Source organism: Alligator mississippiensis, chromosome 7 (assembly GCF_030867095.1).
Source record: "Alligator mississippiensis isolate rAllMis1 chromosome 7, rAllMis1, whole genome shotgun sequence".
Classification (NCBI taxonomy): Eukaryota; Metazoa; Chordata; order Crocodylia; family Alligatoridae; genus Alligator; species Alligator mississippiensis.
This window is the reverse complement of record NC_081830.1, coordinates 76,826,111-76,848,190: the sequence shown is the minus strand read 5'-3', so window position 1 is coordinate 76,848,190 and position 22,080 is coordinate 76,826,111. Positions and strand designations below refer to the sequence as shown.

Genomic DNA, 22,080 nt, shown 5'->3' with positions numbered 1-22,080 from the left:
TGGGGAATGGAAAATAATCCATGAACCTTCAAATTCTGTATGAAAGGAAAGTTGCTTCATGTTTTGATGTACAGTGAAGGTCAGTAAAAATGCTCCTTCCCTAAGGATATTGACCAAACTGCACACATTAAATCAATCTTATTAAGTTTTAAAACCCACTTATTCTTTTGTCAGCAGCAAAGACATCAGCTCTATTTTCTCTCCTGAGTTCTGAGACCTCTCCATTTGTAAATAGCAAGTACTTCATTTGAGAAGCTAGTCCAGTAGCTTAGGTGGTCTGGAGAAAGTTTCAGGAGAAATCAAATTTAACAAAGCAGCACCCAAACAATTTCTTCCTTTCTTTTCAATTTGACCTGCTGAGTCAGTTTAACATGGAAAGCTACCAAGATATACTGTAAATAACTATTCATCTAACAGACTTTTTTTCTCTTTATGTCTTAATACTGTTTTCTAATTCTATTACAAGCATTTTTTTGTACAGTAGTGTCAACAAATACAAACCTTGACACCGTGATTTTCTTAGAAATAACCTGAAATAAAATAACCAGCAGTAGGCACCTAATAGTCTTAATGCTGGAGGGTTGGTATTCCTCTTAATCTTTCCTTTTACCGGTAATCTTTGCAAATATATATGATCTACCTAAGTTCAGACTAAAACCTAGAGCCAGGCTGCATTTACGTGTCATTCCATAGGATGGCATGCCTAGCATGAACAACTAGCTGAACAACTATGCTGTGGTTAACAACTGTCATTCTGCCATTTAGTGATAAAGTTTTGCTCTGAGATATATGAAACAGGCCAAAGCAGTAAGAACATATTGCAATAATATGTTTGGCTACTTTAGTTAATTAACTTACATAAATGGCTAGCTGAAGCTGACAGGTTTAGTGGGTAAGTAATCCAGTAGGTAAAGACTTGCAATAGCAATGTCCCAGAACCACCCGTCCTAGCCTTCAAACAAGCACCGAACCTCACTAACCTCATCACCAGAAGCAAGCTTCCTATGGCCCAAAACACACCGATGGATCCAGACCATGCCATGACAAGAAATGTAAAACCTGCCAACACATCTCCACCACCCACACAATGACTACACCCCACAACAGAGCCATCAGCATTCCTGGATCCTACAGCTGCACCTCCAGAAATGTAATATATTTCTCATCCAACGCATCAAATGCCCTTATGGAAAATGTATAGGAGAGACCAGACAGCAACTGCACACCAGAATGAATGCACACCATAAATTTATCAAAGACAAGAATACCCAATTAGCTGTGGGGGCACATTCTCACAAGAAAACCATTCTGTCAGTTCTAATCCTCAAAGGGAATTTACAAAACACCTTTCACAGACGAGCCTATGAACTTCACTTCATCAACCTCTTGGATACAAAAAATCATGGACTAAATATAGACATTGGATTTATGACACATTATAACCTGCCTGACATCTGACTCCCCAGGTACCTCTCCACTGTTTATCGGCTACATTCATTCCCCTTCTCCTCCCTCACCCCTCCCAGCCTGTCTCTCACCCACTGACTCTTCAATTTACATCTTCATTGACTGCCTTTCCTGCTTGCACACCAGCCTCTGGATTCTTTACTATCCCTTCCATCCAGGAAGAGCACACACCAACTGCAGATGCTTCCTCAGCCTGATGAAGGGTATGTATATCTAAAAGCTTGCAAAGAAGAACTTTTCCAACTATATGAGTTGGTCAACATTAGATATCAGATTTCCCCAAAGAACCTTGTCTGCCTCTGTCCTTAGACCAACATGGCTACAACCTATACCCCAATAGCAATGTCTATATACTTTAGCATATATATTGGTTTCTTTTACCATGGTTTTTGTATATTTGTTTTCCTGTTTAATGGCCAAGGTGGATGGTTATGGAGAACAAATGTTCTACCTCCAAGAGAGTAGAAATGCCCTAACAAAACAGATATGATATTATTCCAGCCACATGAGAACTACAAGAAGACAGTAATAGTGAAAACATTTACTACAAATAGTAGTAGTACTATTGTATTGTGGAGATATTCTGGTTTATTTAACTTCTTGTGGAACTCAAATACTATAGTCTTCTTTCCAGCATTGAAGTAGAGAATCAGGGAGGGAGGGATTCTTGCTTGGAACATTTCATTACCAATGCCAGGAATCTCCCTTAGTTCTGCAATCTGTGTCCTACACAAAACTTCCTCCTGATATCTGCATTTGAGGTGACTGGACAAAGAACCAGCAGGAAGAAGTTGAGCCTTTTGTGAGTGCATGACTGTGGACCCCAGCAATAATCCTAAACAGGGATGAACAGGAAGGTGGGCAGAAAAGTAAATTAACCAGTGACATCGACCAGTTCAGGTACTTTGCAGAGTATAAAACCAATCAGCCCTGGCTGTAACTTCAGCATAAGAATATAAAGAAGTCTGGATTTCAGAATAATCATTGACAAGATCTGAAGATTATCACTGGCTATTACCACTGAACACAAAATCTAAAAAATATATTTTTTTCAATGCGTTCTTTCATGGTTTTTAGAAGATCATTAAATCTATTGAGATTGTTTTCCCTTTGTTCATTGTTTTGTGACCATCCCTTTCCTGAACCTCATTTATTCTTTGGCACCAATCCTCGGTTAAAGCAGAGGAGCATTCAACATGGCTCGTGGCTTAAAGCCACCTTCGCACTTCCCAAGCAATGAGTCATTCTACAAGAGGCTAATCCCCATGCCATACCCACTCCTCGCTACTTTTACTTACTATCGTAGCTGGGGGATGTTTTAAAATTGTGCTAGCTGCCAATGGACTGCTGCAACAATGTCAGGATTTGGTGGAAGCATCTGGCTATGTCACCTTCTATCCCTCCTCTTCTAGCCCCTTCTAGCCCTCCTCTTCTAGCTTTTGGAAGTGGGATGGCACATGAGTTTCTATGGCAGCTCTACCCCAAATAAGGCCAGATTTTCAATTTTGACGGCTAACTTGAGTGGTCCTAATGCAGTTCAGAAACTACCCATACATTTAAATTGTATCTTCAAAGTTTCCTTTCCAGGATTGCTCATCCCAGCAATGCTCAATTGCACAAATGATAAAAAGTGAATACAAAAGGAGCCTGAATACTGCCAAAGCAATTTCATTTCAAAAGCAAACAAGTATTTACAGAATGAACATGCCGTTTGCATCCAGTGCTGCTGACAAGCAACTCTAAAAAGCCCCAATTTAATTTCATGTCTATGAAAAAGAAAAATCTGAAGTCCAAAACAAAACGATGACAAAAAAACCTCCAATAAATGTATTACAAGAAGCATTATACAACACAGGACTGTTCTGGTGATTGTAAATATTACCAGAGAACAGATCATCTACCACTTGCTTTTCTTTTTTCTCTTTTTCCTCTGTTGGCTAAATATAATGTCACATACTTCTCTGTGACATTAAAGATTTTTGGACAAAGTCTTCTCTTGCATATGTCTTCTGAATGTCTACTTAAATCAATGGATTTGTATTTTTAACTCAAAAGAACTGGTTCCTTTTTTTTTTTCTTAAAAAATATTCAGTCTAAGCAAACCTAGTTTTCAGAAACAAATGCCAGACTGAGAACATGAGAGAATAAAGTCCTTCCTGTATGTATCTAAGAGAGATACAGCTTAGGTTACTGCACTGTTAGCTTCCAGTGGCTGTCTTGCCGACGTGTGTGTGTGCCTCAACTGTATGGCACCTATAGAAAACACCAGGAAAATGTGGACACCAGCTGTCTATATAAACCCATTTAGATCCTTGAGTTCTGCTCACGTTGCAAACAAAGATGTAAAAGGCAATGCTAACTATTTAGATAGGGTCACCTTCCCACTTGAAACAGAGACCACAAAGTCATCACAGGCTAGGATCACACTGACCTCCTCATCCAGAGATTATCAGCTCAATTCTTCATATTGCCAACTCCTGGAGCTATCCATCCCACTTTTAATATTACTTGTAAACTAAACCTTATGTTTTACTTCGGGTGCACAACAAAAATAGTAAGAAATACAAAACTGTGTATGTATACATTGCACAGTTCTGTGTAAATTAATTCATTCAGAAACAAAATGTTAATGAAGAGCAAGGCTAAACCAAGCAGACCATATAAGACTGAAATAGGTCACACATATTTAACTTGTTTCCCATTTTTCAGCATCACTATAATTTTGTCTTTCCTCGAGTGGGAATACTTGTTCTGGCTCACTTTCTATCCATGAGTATTTACTAGTTATTTTTCAATGTTCCCTTTAACTATTTCCCTTAAAATACTTCTGTAACTTAGATTTGCCAGAACAGCAAGATTTTAGCTCTTAATTTTCTAATAAGCTGTTTTAGAATCAGACACAAATGAGGTCTATGTATATAGCAAAGAGTCATTTACTTCATATTATCTTCCATTTTCTCATATTAATAAATCATTTATCTTAAAATATTCCTACTACTTGGCTAAAGTAATTGTTTATATTACCATGAGTTGGCTACAATTTTTTTTAACAAGTGGATGATAACTGAGTGACATTTTGCACAGTAAGTAGATAACAAAAATGGCGATTTTACCCATAACAGGAAGAATGGATAACTCTGTCACTTATGTGTAAAGTTTTAGACAGCTAAGTAATACAGATTTAAATTAAAAATGACAGATGCACTGGCTTGGAATATAATGGGTACTGAAGTGAACCTTTATTCCTTTTAGCAGCTTATGGTTAACTCTTAAATGGTTCAAGTATTATATTCAGTTTTGCATTTTGTAACTATGCTGCTAAATATACAGAGGGTTACTGTGTTCAGGACAATACTGTGCTTCTGGCCATGAAGATTTTTAAGTTGGTCTAGTAACTGAGATGATCCTGTTTTACATGTTTAAGTCATTTTTGGGGGAAATAATCTAGACACTTCTCAGCTGAGATCCTCAATCCTAAAAATGTTTCCTGCCTGTTAAACATCTGCATGAATTTAAATCTCTGTTGACTAACAGTTCATGAAACATTCACATGCTTGACATCTTATCAGTATTACATTTCATAGTAGAACTTAGATAGAGCCCCCACCCCATACCCATGTAAGTCACTGCGTCTGTTGTCATTGACTTCAATGGGTTAAAGATGAAACACTAAAATCAGCCTGGAGGTTACGTGTATAGTACAGATTGGTGACCAAATCTTGATTCAGTGGGACTAATTGCGTGAAAAAGGTGAGCAGGATTTGGCTCTTGATCACTGCTCTTTACTTGATATTTGTCAACTAATTGGGCTTTCATATCAAATACATAGGACACTTGCCAATCTCTGTCTAGCTCCTATTTTTGAACATTAAGCATTTGAGATACACAAAGGAAAAAGTACAATTATCTGCCAAGTCCTGTAGCTTGAAGGCAACCGCTCAGATAAAATGGTTGGGTATAGGCTGAAACTCTGGCTGTGGACTATTATTCTATCAGAGCACCAGGCAGTATCATTTCCAGAGCATGCAAGGCCTAGAGTTGTAGAGTTAGATCAATAGCTTCTTCAATTCAATTTATAAATAAATAATATATATATATTTCCCTGCTACACAAAGAAAGTAAAATGTCAGTCCAGATTCTGATCTCAGTTCCATCGATGCAATGGATATCAAAGTCTAGCTGATTATGGTTTCTGTAACAAGGAATACAGAATATAACTTTGCTAATCATAAATGTAGCTGCTTTAACTACTGCTCAATATCCAGAGGAAGCGTTTTGTGTGTGAAGTTCCCTCAGAGCCAAGTCTAGAGGGTATACGTTCCTCTTAGAACCCAATATTGGTATTCAGTGGATCAAACTTTTGTCTCAAAGTCCCATTTCCTGTGATGTATCATTCTGGTTTTTGAATCCACATCTGTAGCTGGGACTTAACTTATATTTGTTCCAAAATGAATTTCATGCTTAACTTGTTTTTCTTAATTAAACTTCCTTTAGCAATCTCTAATATGTGTATTATTAAAACTCATTAGTCCCATTCATGCTCGCCTGTCATTTTTGGCTTCATATTCATATACTGAAGTGCTCTGTTGCTTTATATAGGAAGAAAATTAAATAATAAATATAAGAACTTGAACGTTTTATGAGTGTCAGTATGAGAAAGTAGCTGCAAGGCCCATAAGGCTTCACACAAAAAAAGCATTACAGCTAAAGCTAACATGCTGACACATCTCTGATCTATAAAGTCTGCAGTAATGGTAGCAGTAAAGTGTTGTGGCATAGACTGGGAATTTTTCTCTCACTTGAAATAGAAATAGGTGTAGCAGAGACTGCTTTTACTGTTGTAAAAAAATTCAAATAAAATTTCCCCAAAGCTTAGTGTATAATACTGTTAAATGTCTACCATGATTTATTCTTTCCATCTGACTTCATGTTGGGGATCCCATTATTCAACTGGATATCCAGTTTTCCCTTTTCCCTATAACCAGTGTGAAGAAAGATACCCATCTGAGTTACTTCAACCTGGTCTCAAGTCTCCTTATAAGCAGGTTTTAGTCATACTGGCCATGATTTCTGCAATAAAAAAACACTTCGTTGAAACCAGGACATGTCCGTTCTCTTAATACAACAATTTTACAACCTAATTCTCCTTTCCGGCCAGGGCTTAATCAAGGAGGAACTCCACACAAGTGAACAAAGTTACAATCCATGTAACTGTAGTATGAGTAAGAAGGAAATTGATCTCCCAATTACATTTTTTTGACATTTCAAGAACTGAAACTAAAAAAATATTACATTTATATAGCAACGTTCCTTTTAAATGAATTGTCATTTTCCTACACGATTAATCTGTACACGATCCCAGAACCCCATGATAAATCCTACAAAATTAATTTATGCTAGTAATATCATGTAATTACCTAACAGTTTTTCCCTATTGTATAACTACCCAATACTTTTGCACTATTACAAAGTTTTAAAAAGTTGAAAAAACGTAACTGTTTTTAAAGAAGTTATCTTCAAAGAATGTTTGGAGTTTAATTCCTTCAGTTTTCTGGGTAACATGACATTCCTATAGCAAGCTTTTTTAAATTCAAATTAAATGGCATGTTAAAGTGCTCAGTGCACCACCAACCTGTTTTCCTCATTAACTCCCTAGAACCAGGTCAAGTAATATGCTAATGACATCTTAGGCATGTCATGTGGGGTTAGCTTAAGGCAAAATTGGAAAAAAAAAATCTTCCCTTTACAATCACTGCTCCATTAAAAGGACATGCTTAACTTGAAATAGAGTTGTTTTTCAAAAAAAGTGCCTCCTTCACATTTCTGTGGTTTTACAACCACTTTCCCATTTCAAAAATATTTCTCTCTCCTCTATAATTGCGTAAAAGATCCAAGGAAACAAAGGAAACAGACTATTCAGAAGAAACATGAAATGGTCTATATGGAAGATGCTGGCGTATGGATTAATTAAAGAAAAAGGGGAAGAAGAATTCTTTCACATCTTTTATAGTCACCTCACTTTAACTTGTGACACAAAGTAGGTAAAACATGTGAAGTCCAGTATATGGAAACCAGTCCCTTAATTGGTATGAATCCCATTTGTACCAGCTGAGAACCCGCCCTGTGATTTTTATATGGACACTGTTCCTTTAACAGTCTTCCATGAAAAATTCATCCGTGATGGTGGGTGCACAGAAAAATGCAAATGTGGGTTTACCTAGACAAATACACCTCTTCTATCTCTGAATGGCATGCAGCATAGCATTAGCTAATGAATCAGTAATTATGAAAAGCAAAGTCTGTTGGAAAACATGTGAGCCTTCAGAGGCAGGTGTAAATGTGGAGCTGAGTCACTCAGAAGTCAACACGATTCCCTCTTGTAAGAGTGATAATTTGATAGTCTTTCTGGGGAATTTAATGTCATCATTTGTCACTAAAATTACAGGATGTGCTTTCAATTTGCGATGCTTGCTGAAGTTTCCCCACCATCTCTTTTTTTCTCCATCCACTAACTTCCTCCCTTATACACAAGCCCTTCTGCAATACCGATGCATCAAGTAGAACGCATGCACTTCCCTGAAACAGTAATCCTGGAATAGGAATCTAGCAGGCTAAGAAATGCATTTCATCCTTGCATATCTTCTGTGTTTTTATAAGCTACTACAATTGCCAAAACAAGCATTTTAATGTACTGGTAACTAAGTAGATAGCACGCTGTTTACCAGAACACATTGAATTGCTGCCCATTCAGTATTAAAAGAAATCTACTGCAAAGATTTCTAATGGCTCTCTGGCAGTGTTGCTTTTTCGTTATCCACGTTCAGAGACTGACTGTATAATGCTCGCCCTCCTCCTCCAGTATTTAATTTTTAAATAGTTTCTTTTTTGGGTGATTAAAAAAACATAATAAATATGGCACCAAACAAATGATTCAAAGCCAACCAGAGATCTGTAATACTGATCTATATCTCTATTAGTGAAGAATGTATATTTACTTTTACTAAAGGCATGCCAATCCATTACAAACTCAGCTGCTTCCTCCTTTCTTCCCTCTACTCCATTCTAACAATCCTGTAGGGTGTGCTTGTGTATGAGTCAGAGGTTATTAAAGATGCTAATTGATAAAAAATAAAATTAGCACCATTACTACATTTTAAATCCTCCATCCGCTTGAAAATTAATTTATCTGCCTCCTGCTTGATCCTGATCTTTAAATCACCCTCTCTATCTCCAGCCAAAACATGCTCACTTTGCTAAAGCTGCTAAGTATTTAAGAGCTGGGAGGGATATTATGTTTGTCTAAGGTGGGCTGGAAAGCTCCAAACCAGTCTCAGTCTAGCCTTCTTGCTGGTTTCCACACAACAGATTGTGTTCAGCAGTCTCCACTCCCTTTGCAGCTTCAGGTAAACCAGAGGTGCTCAAGCAAACACACACTTAGCGTGACTATCCCCAAGCTCATCCTTTCTCCCAGTCACATTCTGCATATGATTCACATGACAGAAGAAAGGGAATGTCTTTTTCCTCATATACAGCTACGCTGCCTTCATCCTTTACTGCAAAAGAGCCATTAGACTATTACTGCAGTCTGTTGCTCCCCTCTAAGAAAACTGGTGTCATCCATCAAAAGCAACTGAGAAGCAAGTAACCTTTTTACCTGGGCAGTACTCTGAGGGAAGTGACAAGGCCAACATTTTCCAACTTGGCTGCCTGGCTCTTGGCCCTTAAATTTACATATAAAAATGGGCTGATTGGCCATGGGGCTAAGACACACATCTCACTGAAGTCAATGGGAGCTCAGCATCTTTGCTAAAGAGGACACCTGAAATAGGAACTTCGGAGCCCAAAGCTTAGCAACTGATGTCTTTTTAATATCGCAGCTGTTAAAACAACAGCTCACATTTACAGCCTACTGTTTTTCAGGGCGTGTGTTAAGTTTACCCCATGCCTGCGGAGGAACCAGAAAGCTCCCTTGGGCCATTAGTAAAGCCTGTACTCTTTCAGAAGCGCCCACATTCAAACTGAACAGGAAGGGCAAGCATGCAGAGAGTCTGAATATCTCCGCCTACAACCCCTAGTAACCACCAGCTACACAGCCATGCTACTTCTGCGAGGAAGAAGCAATCAGGCCTTCAGAGGGCCCTGAAAAGTTATTGCCAGGGTGGTCCCCAATAAATGTGAATGACCTGCCTGCACTTCCCAGGTCTGGCTGCCCCCCACCCTGGGAAGCATCTGTATAAATGCAAATGTCAGTGGCTCAAAACTCTTTCATAGATTTCATAGACGTTAGGGCTGGAAGATCATCGAGTCCAGCCCGCTGCCCAGGGGCAGAAAGTCAGCTGGGGTCATAGGATCCCAGCAAGAAAAACGTCCAGATTTCTCTTGGTTCAGAGGTCGTATCCTTCACTAGCCCAACTGGCTGGCATGGCCCGAGCACTGGAAGCGCAGACAGTCCGGGCCCCAAAGGCGCAGCCGCGTCCTCCAGACACGCTCGCTCGGAGCAGCACCCACCAGGTGCGTTTCCATTGGGAAATGGATGCCCGGTTCTGAAAACTAAAGCAAAACCCCATCTCCCAAAGCAAAACCCATGCCAGGGGGATGCCACCCTCTACGTGAGGTGGGCGAGCGGACTGGGGACCCTGTCCCCTGCTGCCCAGAGATGGCACCGCTGCATGCAAGTGGCTTTGGTTGGAAATACGAGTATTTCGCGCCGAGAAGGGTCCAGACACCGTGTCCTTGGGAGCTCCCCGAGCCGGTGAAAGTGAGGGAGGGCTCAGGGTGTGAACTGCAACATGGGCAGGGGAGCGGGAGGAGAGGGCCCGGCGGGCGGGGAGAGGCAGCGGAGCGGTGCTGCGGCGCGGGGCAGGAGCGAGCCCGCAGCCGGCTCCGCCCGGGCCCCGTGCAAAGTTGCGGGAGCCCCACCCGCCCCCGCCCCGCCGGCGGCAGCAACTTCCCCCTCCCCGCCACGCACACAGCCTTCAAGGAATAATACAATAACACCCCCCCCTCCAAAAAAAAAAAAAAAAGGCTGGAAAGCAGCGAAGTATTTACCGGTTCCCAGTGGCTTTTTTTTTTTTTTTTTAATTTATTTGGCAATCCCGCAACAAGGCTCCTCCGGCAGCCCGCGGCTTGCAGCCTGTCGCCTCCCGGACGCTTGCACAGGGCAGCGAGGTCTAGGCGCGGGCATCTGCTCCCTTCGCGAAGAAATACAGCGATGCACGGAGAGATCTCTTCTTTCCAAACCCCATCCGAGCCGATCACATAAAACAATTACATCCCAGCCGGAATTGCAGCTCCTCCGCAGCCAGCCCCGTCCGTGGCGGATGCGAGCAGGAGGCGAGCGCCGGCGGTGCTGCCCCGCTACTCCTCTCCGGCCGCCGCCGGCGCGTCCTGCTCAGCCCGGGGATTTCTCGCCATTGCAAATTGCCCTCGGGATGAGCCCCCGCTTGCTGGATGTCCAGACGTGTGATCTCGGAGCATCGGTGGGCGGCTGAAGATGGGGGTGGGGGTGTATGTAGGTGTGTGTGTGTTTTAATCTTTTTCCCTTTTTTTTTGGATGCTGGATGCACTGCTCGCTAAAAAAAAAAATAATGCCGAGAACCTTGGTTTTCCCCGATTCTAGGTTTCAACTCCAAATTGCTGCTGGGTGAAAAATGGTACAAAGATACCCCTAGTGGCTCAGCCCTGAACGGCAGGCGAGATGCCACTTGAAGCGCGCACTGCTTCTAGAAGTTCAATGTCAGGATGCTGCTCAGCCTCCCTGGGGAGCTGTGAGCCCAGCATCCTTGCACGGGGACGCACGGCCGTGTCGCCGGCTTGGCGTGGCACGGAGCTTTTCTTTACCTTGCTGGATGGAGCCTGGCCGGCTTGCTACAAAAAGAAAAAAAGCTCTTCATCCTTGTAAGGGGCAAATGCAGATGTTAAGGGCGAATGCAAATGTTCTTCCATCTAGGCGGGCAGATTTTCATTTCAGGTGTGTGGACGCAGTCACACAGACACACGTGCCATATAATGAGGCGGCTATCACGCATCGATTCTGCGTGGATTATACGTCTGGTTTATGTGTCGGGAAAACATTTCAGGCTAAGAGATACTGATGTGAAAGAATAACTGCTCTTACTTCGGTCAGTTCAAAAAGTCCCTCATCTGGACTTCATAGTCTTTCTGACTGTTTCTCGCCTGTTATTTGAGCAGCTTTTCTTTTTTTTCAAACTTTCTATTAGTCTGTGAAGTTGCTTTTTAATTTGCAAATATTCTCCTCCGCGACTGAACTGGCGACCACAGTCTCACAAGGTCCCTTCCAGCCCTAAACTTCTGTGAATGAAAGGTAACAATGCCAGATAGATCTGGGGTGGGGATGGTAGGACGAGTAACTCTCCAAATTGAGAAATGACAGCACATTTCAAAAACAACCCTTCTCCAAAGCTTACCTCCTGCCCAAACAAAGGCTTTTTCAACAAAGCCATTAACATCTAATATTCTGCAGGAAATGCTCCCCCTTCTCCTTAAAACGCTCCAAAATATAGACTTCTAACAAATCTCATTTTAAAATACTGGTATTAATCAAGCACAGCACACTTGTTCATGACTCCAGTGTGCCTATTGCCTCAGGCAAGGTCTAAAAGTGCCATAAATTTGATAAGTTTTTATGATCCTTACCCAACCGCAGGCCCTCCTGGAATTCAGTGGCAGTTTCACGCTAAGGCCCAGATCCTCAAAGCTATTCAGTTGCCCAAAGAGCTCTGAGGATCTGGACTTGAGTGTCCCTAATGAGGATGAGAACCCACCTGCAGTAGCAATGAATTCTGTAGCATTTCTGCACAACCTGAACCATCCTGGCATTTTGTTTGTAGGGTTTGTCTTCAAAGTCCCATGGCCTTCAAAGCTCCCCACTACTATCTAATTTGCCACTTTCACTGCTGTTGAAAACGGGTGCCGTGGTAAAAACGAGGCAGGCAAGCCCACTACGCACTGTCCAGGCTATGAAATCAGATTTGTATGATTGTATTCTTCTCCCTTAAACAGGAGAAAAGGCTTTCCAGCCCAGAAATAGATTCTGTTGAAGAAATCCATTTATGACTATCAATCAATCACATGCCACCAGTTAGACTGAAACATCCACCAAACAACAGTCAATGCTGTTATTAGAGAAAGCAAACAAAAAAGAAGTACTCTGTCACTGAACTTGGTGGCTGCCATCCAGGAGTGGTTTTTTGGCTGGGGTACTGCCCTGTTCGGGAAAATAATGTTAAAACGAGATAAACGAATTCTTGTCTCTCTTGCGCAGGCTGGTCACAACTGCTGATGAAATGCAGAAAGTTTCCTTTTTCAGCTCTTCAAAGAATGTATGTAGCTTCTCTTCCTACCAAGAGGCTTCTGAAGGAACAACCAGACATCAGGAAAGGACTGACCATTTTTTCTCTCTGCCAAAACTCCTGTTGGACTTGCATTTATTTCCCCATCTCATCTACACCACACTCATCCCAGGACTAGCCAGCTTCCACTTTACCCTTTCATAATCTAATCCAGTCTTTACAAATCTCAGGCGGGAAAAATCTTCAAGTTTGTTGTTTTAACCAATCAAGGCTCTTTTCAAATCCGTCTTCTACCTGCCTTTCACTGCCTACATCCACACGTCCTTGTTTCAAAGACCTCAGCCTATCTAGCTATATATACAATAAGGGTATTTGGACTCATTTGAAACATGCCTGTCTATCTCATTTGAAACAGGCCTATCTATCTGTATATATAATACAGATAGATGTATATACATAATGTATATGGACTCATTTCAAATTGAATTTCAACCCTGATAGAAATAAATGGATATCTAATTTTAAAGATGTTCTGAGAATTACGCACCACAAAAAAAGAAGAAAATTCAAACCCTGATGCAAAGGTATTAATAGATAGCCTGTTTGTGAGCTGAAGATGTTACTCAAACCAACCTACAAGGCACTGAGCAAAATGAAAGGATGAAAGAAAATAATTTTTGGATCCAGCTGAGCCCTGAAATAGTTGTATTTCACTCCTTCAAGTGAAATTAAGGAAAGAGAGTGGGGTAAATCTTTCTGATCTGAGAAAGTAACCCAGCAGCACACACTGCTCCCATTTCTCAGCCTCAAGAGGAGTTCTTTACACCCCACATAGTCATCCAGACTGAGATGTCTACCTGACCTCTATAAAAAGCAAAATCTGCAACAGACAGATGAGAAGAAAATATAAATCCTTCTGCAGCCTAATGGGTGAGATGAAGTTTGTCAAAGCATTGCCCAGGAATTAGATTTAAATGTTTCCTGAAATCATTTTTGCGGCATGCAAAATACTGTTATAACTTACGATATAGACAACTTTTCTTGTAAAGCTTTAGATTATTTAGACTTTGCAGGTGCTTCTACATGTGGCAAGGGTTTCATCCCCTAATTTTTTTTTTTTTTGCCCCACCTGAATGGGGCCTCGAAAAATTGTGCGAAGACTTGTAACTATTCCTCTCCATGGAAATCTTTAGTAAAAAGGTGAATGATTTATACAGTTTGAAGAGAAACTGGAATATATTGAAATGGCGGGTTTTTAACTGAAACCCACCATTCCAATTTTTCATGACGTTACGGCAAGGGGGCTGATCCTTTTCTTTCTTTGTTGGAGCCTGTCCAAGGCCAGGGGGTGAGCTGCCAATGGACTGAACAGCTCTTGAGCTGCAGGAGGCACCAATTCTTTCCTCTGTGGTGGCAGCACCCCCTGGAGCCACCCAAGAAGGCCACCAGTGAGCCATGTGCTGCCCCGGCCAGCTTGGGGTCAGGGATGAGCTGGATCGGGCTAGGTGTTGCCTCCAAGCTGGTGCAGTACCCAGCCCGCTAGCAGCCTGCCCAATGGCCCCACGGGGTACCAATGCCACAAAGGGAAGTCAGAAGCGGCAAGGGGCCTGATCCTTTTGCAGAGCCTGCCCACCTCTTCCAAAGCTGGGGAGGGGGCGAGCTGACAGCTGCAACGCATCATTGCAAACATCCGGATGTAGTTTAGCGTACAACAACGCAAAGTCGTTTAAAACCCCTAAAACTCTTGAACGTGTGATGCTAGTAAGTCACACAAAGTGACATTTTCATTGCATGTACATGTTAACGGCATCACATGTGCAAGCGCCCTGCATTCCCAGAAAGGAGACATAAGCTAACTTTAATATGCAAATAGAGACGGAAGGATTATTGAGGCATTTAAACAATTCTTACTATCATATTTACTTGCGTATAAGATGACCATGAATATAAGATGCCCCCACAATAATCAGATTTTATAGAAGAAAAATTTATTAATTTGTTCTAATCTTCCAGGTATTGAATCTAAGTATTGGCGGGTTGTCTTGAATTTCTGACACCCCACTGCTACAGCAGAGACAATTGTGACTGGGGGCAGGGGGGTTAGGTGACCCCCTTGCCTTTTGCCCCACTGACTCCTTTCCTCTGCAGTCTTCCTGACCCCCTTGCCTCCTGCACCCCGCCTTAGCGCCATGCCCCCAGTCTCTGCCTCTTCCCCCCACACCGCCTTCCCCACCTATTGCTGCCATACACTGTCAGGCTGCTCCATCCAGGCCAGGCAGGGGCAGGACTTTCCATGTGTTCCCTGCACAGGAGAGGCCCCAGCCTCCAGAGCCAACCTGTGCTTAACAGTAAGGGGTAAAGAATCGGGTGAGCAAGGAAGTAGGGGAAATACTGCATAGGAGAAGTGGAGAGAGGACGGGAGGCTGCTGTGGGTCTGATTCTGGCCCTGACCCAGACTCAGGACCAGTCTCACGGCCACAGCAGCTGCCTGCTCCCCCCTCTGCTTCATATGCAAATACGATGAGAGGCTTTTTTCCTTGTGCTGATCGGTGGAAAAAAACCTTGTCTTATATTTGAGTAATGTGGTGGTGTTCATTAATTGCCTAGCTCAAGGCAGGTCATTAAATGGTTTCTTCTAACTAACTAATTTAAATATTTTCTTTGGCTTTATAACACCTAGTTAAGATTCCTCACCTTTGCCCATTTACAAACTCTTTAAGTTATTCACGATGGACCAAACCCTTAAATGAAGATTTTTTTTGTCCATCTACCAACTTAGTTGTGAAATAGGTTCAGTAATCAATTTGATGGTCAATATTCTTTGGTTTTAAGTTATCAGAAGAAAAGACCCACTCTGTAATGTGTAAGCAACTGTTAAAAAACATACACGGAAAGAGAGATACTGAAGTGACATTAAGTGAAATAATCATCAGTGATTACTTGCATTTTGTTTTGCTGATTTTCCCCTTTCTTTAATAATAGAAAAATCATGTAATGGTGAATATTTTGCTTGGTTTTAACTGTGGTGTCACTAAGACAGAGGTGGGCAATTATTTTGGGCAGAGGGCCACTTACTGAGTTTTGTCAAGCCATCGAAGGCCACATGACAGGCAACCAGGGGCAGATAAATATTAATTTTTAAAATTTTTTAGGGGCCCAGCAGGCCGGATAGAATGGCTTGGCGGGTCGCATCCGGCCCATGGGCCACATTTTGCCCGCCCCTGCACTAAGAGATGGCAAAGCACTGCTAGCAGGAGTCGCTTTTCTGAACTGGCCTTGGGAAACGGTTGCAAAGATCTGGCCAACCAAGTCTCATCTCATTACATTGTTAGTAATTTGGGGAATAATTATTACTTCATACTCAACAACTTGAAACAACCTTTTCTTTCCTGTTCTACTTAAGCATGGCACTTGTACTGGCTGGTGGGGAGAACAAACTACTTGCCTTGTACTGACTGCGAGGGAGAAGGCCCATGCTGTTCTATCAAACTTCCTAAATGTATCCTAATATTTCACTGCTCCTAATTGACAATAGTGATAGCAGCACAACAGGCAACTTGAAGGAACATCCGTGAAGCTATTAAGATCATTTTCATGCCATTACTAACTGTGTTTAATGGTTTTTAAAGTATCTTTGATTAAAGGTTACAACATTAAGAGGTAGCTATAAGCTTGAGTTTTCTGATCTCCAGTTGCAACCAGTAGGCTGCCTGCAATGAAAAATGTTCAGATATTATAAGGTATTCTCTTCTATTTAGAACCTCTGCTCCCTGCAGGTCCATTCATAGCATCTGACAAAGCAAGCTGTTGCTTGCAAAAGCTGGTGCCTCTCTGAATTAGTCTTTAAGGTGCCACTCCGCCCTGCCTTCTGTCTAACTTCAGACTAACATGGCAAACTACCTCTCTGTGTTCTCTTCTGTAATCCTTCTCAGATATTACTGAGCTAACACCTTGTACTTAGATCAATTCCATCTTCTACTGACCTAATGTTAAATGATGAAATGAATGCCTGTCTGCTTTTAGACTTATTCTCCTACAAATGATGGACCTCTTTCATTCTTTAAAAAAGTAAAAAAAAAATCATTCATTCTTTTGGATGAGGATGCTCTTTTTAGATATAGTTACTTGTCTAATCCTCCCCACATTTTTAACGTAGGGAGCTAAACCGAACCCTAATAATAAGTGTATGGAGCAATCTCCAAGGCATGTGTCTATAGCTTTTAAGAAAGCTGTGGGAACAGGCTAGTTATAGTCATTACATTCTCTCATTTGACACAGTTTGGATTTTGCATACCCCAAGGACAGCTACTGGTTGGGATTTATACATGCCATTATCTGACTGGATTTATTCTCTGACATCATACAAAATGCCCTTCTGGGACAGTGGATTTTTTCAGTAACATCTTGTTGTTGGGGTATTCTAGTTGTTTGTATGATCTAAATACTGTTCAAAGGTAGATTTCTTCAGCATCTCCATTTAGCTAACAGTTGCAACCAGTGGTTTGCTCAAATCCCAAAGAATTTCTATGACGCTGAATCCAATCAACACTGAAGTTCTATTGCAGGGGTTGTCAACTGGGGGCACATGTACCCCTGGGGGTACTTGGAAAGATGCTAGGGGGTACATGCAGGCAGGGATGGAGTGCTGCTACCCACCATCCCGCTCTGCCACCTCCCAGGAGCAGGGCCAGGGGGCTGAGGGCAGTGGCTCCCTTCTGCAGGCCACACAGGCACTGCCCAGCTGACTGGATATGGCGGAGGGGAGCTCACATGCGCCTCCATCCACCACCCCGCGCCCTGCTCTGTAGCTAGCTGCTGCCACCACCACCCCCGCTCCTGGCCGCCACCACCAGAAGGGGTACGCTCCTTTAAAAATGTTGAAAACCCCTGTTCTATTGAATCATTTTAAATGCACACTGGGCCTGACTTCTTTAGTGATTATGTTTAAAATAATAGGATTGCAAGTTCCATCTCCACATCCCCTTCTGAATTGTTTCACTGTTTTGACTCGGACCTCAGCTTAACAAGAAAAACTTGAAAATGTTAACTTTCACTTCAGTCATTCCTGTGATTCATTTGGTGTAACCTGTTCTTTTTACCCTCTCCTGGGTACTGTTAAGAGAATAAAATTGATAGAGTAAAACCACTGCAAAAGGTCCTACTGTATGTTGATTTGTAGGTCACAAGTCCTACAAGTATTTATGCTGTTTGCCAGTGAAATTTTACATGAATTTTAATATGTGTTCATGTTTAAAGCCCTGTGTAGTCTACAAAAGTTTTATGATATGCTTTTGTTTCATATTCCTTTTCTGAGTTCCATTTGTTCTTCAAAATCTGAGTCAGGTAATTTATTGGTTTACACTAATTATTATGTTGAAATGTTTGGGACCATAACCTTCACTTTTTAGTATTCCCTGCAGTTATAAAATCAGCTTTATATTTACATTATGAAAGGCTAAGCATTTCTAGTCTTTAATTCAAAATTGATTTAAAAGTTATAAATGAAAAGTTACATGCTAAGCAGTGCTTTTACCTGTATTTGAATTGTGAAATGCTCCGGTACATTCACTGAGTTATTATTAAAGTTAGCCTGTATTCTTTTCATTCTAATCACTTAATAATAACTTTGTAGCATGGACCAACTTAACCTTGGTATAATTGTATAGAAGTCAATAGCATCTTGGGAGATGTTTCATTGTTTTCTCATGTTTGCATCAAAAATGGCCTTGGCAGAAAAAGAAAAATGGAGGCTGGATTGAGAAATCAGCACTTGTGAGTTAAAGAATACAGTGTCTTCCTGCATGCATCCATAGTAGAATTGTTTTCCTGCTTTTCTTCCCAAATTCCATAAGCCAGGAAGGCTTCATATTGTGTCAATTAAGACCTATTGAAATCTTGAGTCTCTCTTATCACCAAAGAAATATCTCAGATCCTTATTTAAACCAGTCAGTAATAATATGATTGGCAAATATTTCATAATTTTACTTCCAAATATTCTTGTCCTGATTGAAGTCTGTTGGCTTGTAGTTATGATTACACTGATAACTCAATGACCAGTGTAATTAGCCTGGCTGTCATTATGGCTGCTGCCCAGAAAAGCCAAACATAACAAAGAGAATTTAGAATTTCTTCCCCAATGTAGCAACTAATGTGATCCCATTAATCCAAGTGAACTCATAACAAATGGAGAAAAAAACCTATGAAGAATGTAATGACCTCCTAAAAATGTTTAAAGGTAGTGAATTGCTTTGCATTTGCTTATTTCATCTGTAATTATGCTTGCTTGTAATTCAGGTGTTGAATGAAGCCACGGTGTCTTGTGGATAAGACATTAGATTGGCAGGCAGGGGACCCGGATTCTATTTCTTGTTCTTCCCTACTAGGTCTTAAATTTTCTGAAACCTGCATCCAAAGGTGACACTAGCCTGAGCAGATCTAGCATTTTGTTTCATAGAGAGCAGTGGAAAAGAAAAAGCAAAGGGAGGAAAAAAAAAAGACACACATTAACTAAAACTGACAAACGTGACTGCAGATTTACCACCCAAAGTTGAGAAAAAGTCAGCAGGTAAGTATGTGCTTAAGACTCTGTCAACAATATGTCCCTTTTAATGAATTTTTCGCTAGTAACCACAAAATTAAAGCGGCTCGTATAACTAGTCACTTCTACAAATCCCATCTACAGTGTGCTGATGTGGTATACAATATATTACTATTATAGTCGAAATGTTTTAAGAATAATCCACATGCTTTAAGACGGAAAGTAAAGAAAACTCCCCCTGCCTTTCAAATCTATGTCGTTAATTAGATGGCTGGAATGTAAGTCCCTACTTTGGACTCTGACCAGGACACAGGGCTGAAAATGTGTTCTTTCATGAAACTCACATTTCATGAAATGTATATGACCACAAATGGTTGAGATGTCTTTTTTTTGTTTGTTTGTTGCATCTGAAAGGCAAAACTGCCAACAATAAAGAGGCTTCCTATTACTGTCCCAGAGCATTAGGACAGTACTAGTTCCAGGAGACCTGCATCCACTAACTCGCCCACGTCACCTCCTGCAGTTGACTGGATTTTGCTAGACTACGTAAAATGAATTTTGAGGTCTCAGGCACCCGTTCAGTTGATACGTGCTAATAAAACATAAGATATAACCATAGTTTGTATTGGCACCCTTGCTGGCAAGCCCAAAGAACTGAAGGGTCATATTATTATTTCTAGCAATGGCCCAGCCAGGTCAGAAATATTTGAGGCATGGTATAAGGCCCTGAACCTGGCGTTCTCTTTTCTACAAAGAGAAGATTTTAGCTTCCAGGGTTGCTAATAAATGAACAATATGAGGAACATTGCTTTCATTCAAAAGGGGGGAAACTCCCCCACACAGTATTAAAGAATTCAGAAGGCTATAATTCCCTTGATGTCATAATACCTATGGGCATACTATGGTCATGTTATCTTACACAGACTTTAACATCTGAAGTTGTTCTTACAGGCATGCTGCTAAAAGCCTTAAAGTGAAAGCTGCACAAATACTTGGTAATACATATCTATAATTAAATTGAGTCCTACTTCCAGAAGGGCATGACAAATGCATTGACTTTTTAGCACGTCTTGGCTATAAAATACTATTTTTCCTTAAGAACGCTTCTCTGCTCCTTCTACATTTGGCATTCACCGAACCTAACAAACAAAATTCCTGGCATTCACAAAAAACCCTGGTGTAGCTGTAATTACTTTTTGAGTGACAGGATTTTGGAATTCCCTCGCTGCAGAAACGAAGCCAGTCGTAGGTTGTTTTTAGGTAACTCGCAATTTCTCTGGAAGGATTAGAGAGTTCATCACTTTGCTAGTCAGGGTTACTCTTACTTCCATTTATCTTGCTGTCACAACCTTTCCATTCCTTTTCCTTTTTTTTTTTCCCTTCAGGCAGCTGGTATTAATACAGGATCTCTCATTTGGCCAGAAGGAAAATACAGAATTCAAGGCAAAATCTTAGGTGGCCAGTAGAGGGCACAGTCAGAGTGGTCCTACATCTCCTATATGGTAGTGCTGAGCACTTCTGTTTCTTTACTTGTTTTGCTAGGTCAGGGGATGTAAACCAGGCATCTAAAGTATGCATTGTGTTTTCAGTTTAGCATTGAAGGCAGGATACAAACTGTTCCATGTACGCTCTGCTCCGCTCTTGGGGTTTTTTTTGTTTCTCAAGCATTCTTAATATTTGATAGTTGTGCAAGGCTTTCACTACAGGTTCACTTCCGCTATCATGAAAGAGGAATGCCTGCAAAGCTGAGTACTCCAATAAAAGCAATGTCATGCGTTTGCAAATCTGAGCAACCGTACAGAGATATTTTCATAAACATCAACAAGGATAAAAAGCTGCATCTGCCTAGCAAGGAAACAGTTTATTTCAGTTAGATCAAATCTTGAGATCTTTAATCAGTCTGTATTCAGACAAACTCCCATTAAAGGAAAAAGGAAAAAAAATGTGAGCCTATGAAGATTTTGGAATGTCAGCTTGCCAAGCTGACAAACAGTGACATTTATACCAAGGGGAGCTTAGCAGGCATGAAGTACCAATTGCTATGATAGTGCAAACCAGAGAAAGTTCAAATGCATCTCCCCGAAACAGCAAAAGTTCCCAGAGCGCATCATGGGGCAATACATCCCAGCTATTGCTCCCCATGGGGATACAGTATGCTCCCTCCTTGGGTGAAGTGGCAGTGGTTAATTGGGATAATGCTTTTCAGGAAGGTTGTGCACATAGCAGCATTAGGAAAGGGCAGCGTGGCCATTGCAAACAGGCCCAGGCGTGCGCAGGAAATATGAAGTAGAAGAGTGTCTCCAGCTTTTGCCCATCCCTGTGGAAGACAGTTACAATGTGACACTAAATCTGGATCATGGCTTTAAGTACCTACATTTCATTTCTTGCCCTTCCTTGATACTTCAGGTCTGCCTCCTGCAACCCCAGCAAAGGGAGACGGAGCTAAAATGATGCACTCACAAGCCAGGACATACCAGGCACGATTTTTTTTTCTTTATTCAAATCAATCTGGATGAAGTTAATACCTGGCATTTAAAACTTATTGCTCTTAAGGATAGAGCAATATTTTAAATACTTAAAATATTTCTTGTACCTTTTACTTTTTAGTACTGAAATTATTATAATAATAAACCTTTGCAATTGCTTCACATTTTTTATGGATAACACTAGTGATAGGTGAGCCCCCCCCCATCCACCGCCCACCCCATGAAAATCCAGAGCCTATTATTGAACTGGTCTGATGAGCAACACTAGGTTAAAAAA

At 41.2% G+C, this 22,080-nt stretch overlaps 1 protein-coding gene and 1 non-coding gene across 6 annotated transcripts in view; both read right to left on the bottom strand.

Moving 5' to 3' along the window:
• NLGN1 (neuroligin 1) overlaps positions 1-22,080 on the bottom strand; it is a 628,583-nt gene that overhangs the window by 491,842 nt on the left and 114,661 nt on the right. The window contains exon 1 of one of the 5 annotated variants that reach the window (XM_059731155.1): positions 10,516-11,150. The exons of the other annotated variants lie outside the window; for them this stretch is intronic. The gene's annotated coding sequence lies outside the window, so the exon portion shown is untranslated. Of the gene's footprint in view, positions 1-10,515; positions 11,151-22,080 lie in introns of those variants that run through there. 5 annotated transcript variants of the gene reach the window in all.
• On the bottom strand, positions 13,901-14,017 carry LOC132251992 (U5 spliceosomal RNA). The gene has a single exon (XR_009463730.1). It is a non-coding gene; the product is annotated as a U5 spliceosomal RNA (small nuclear RNA).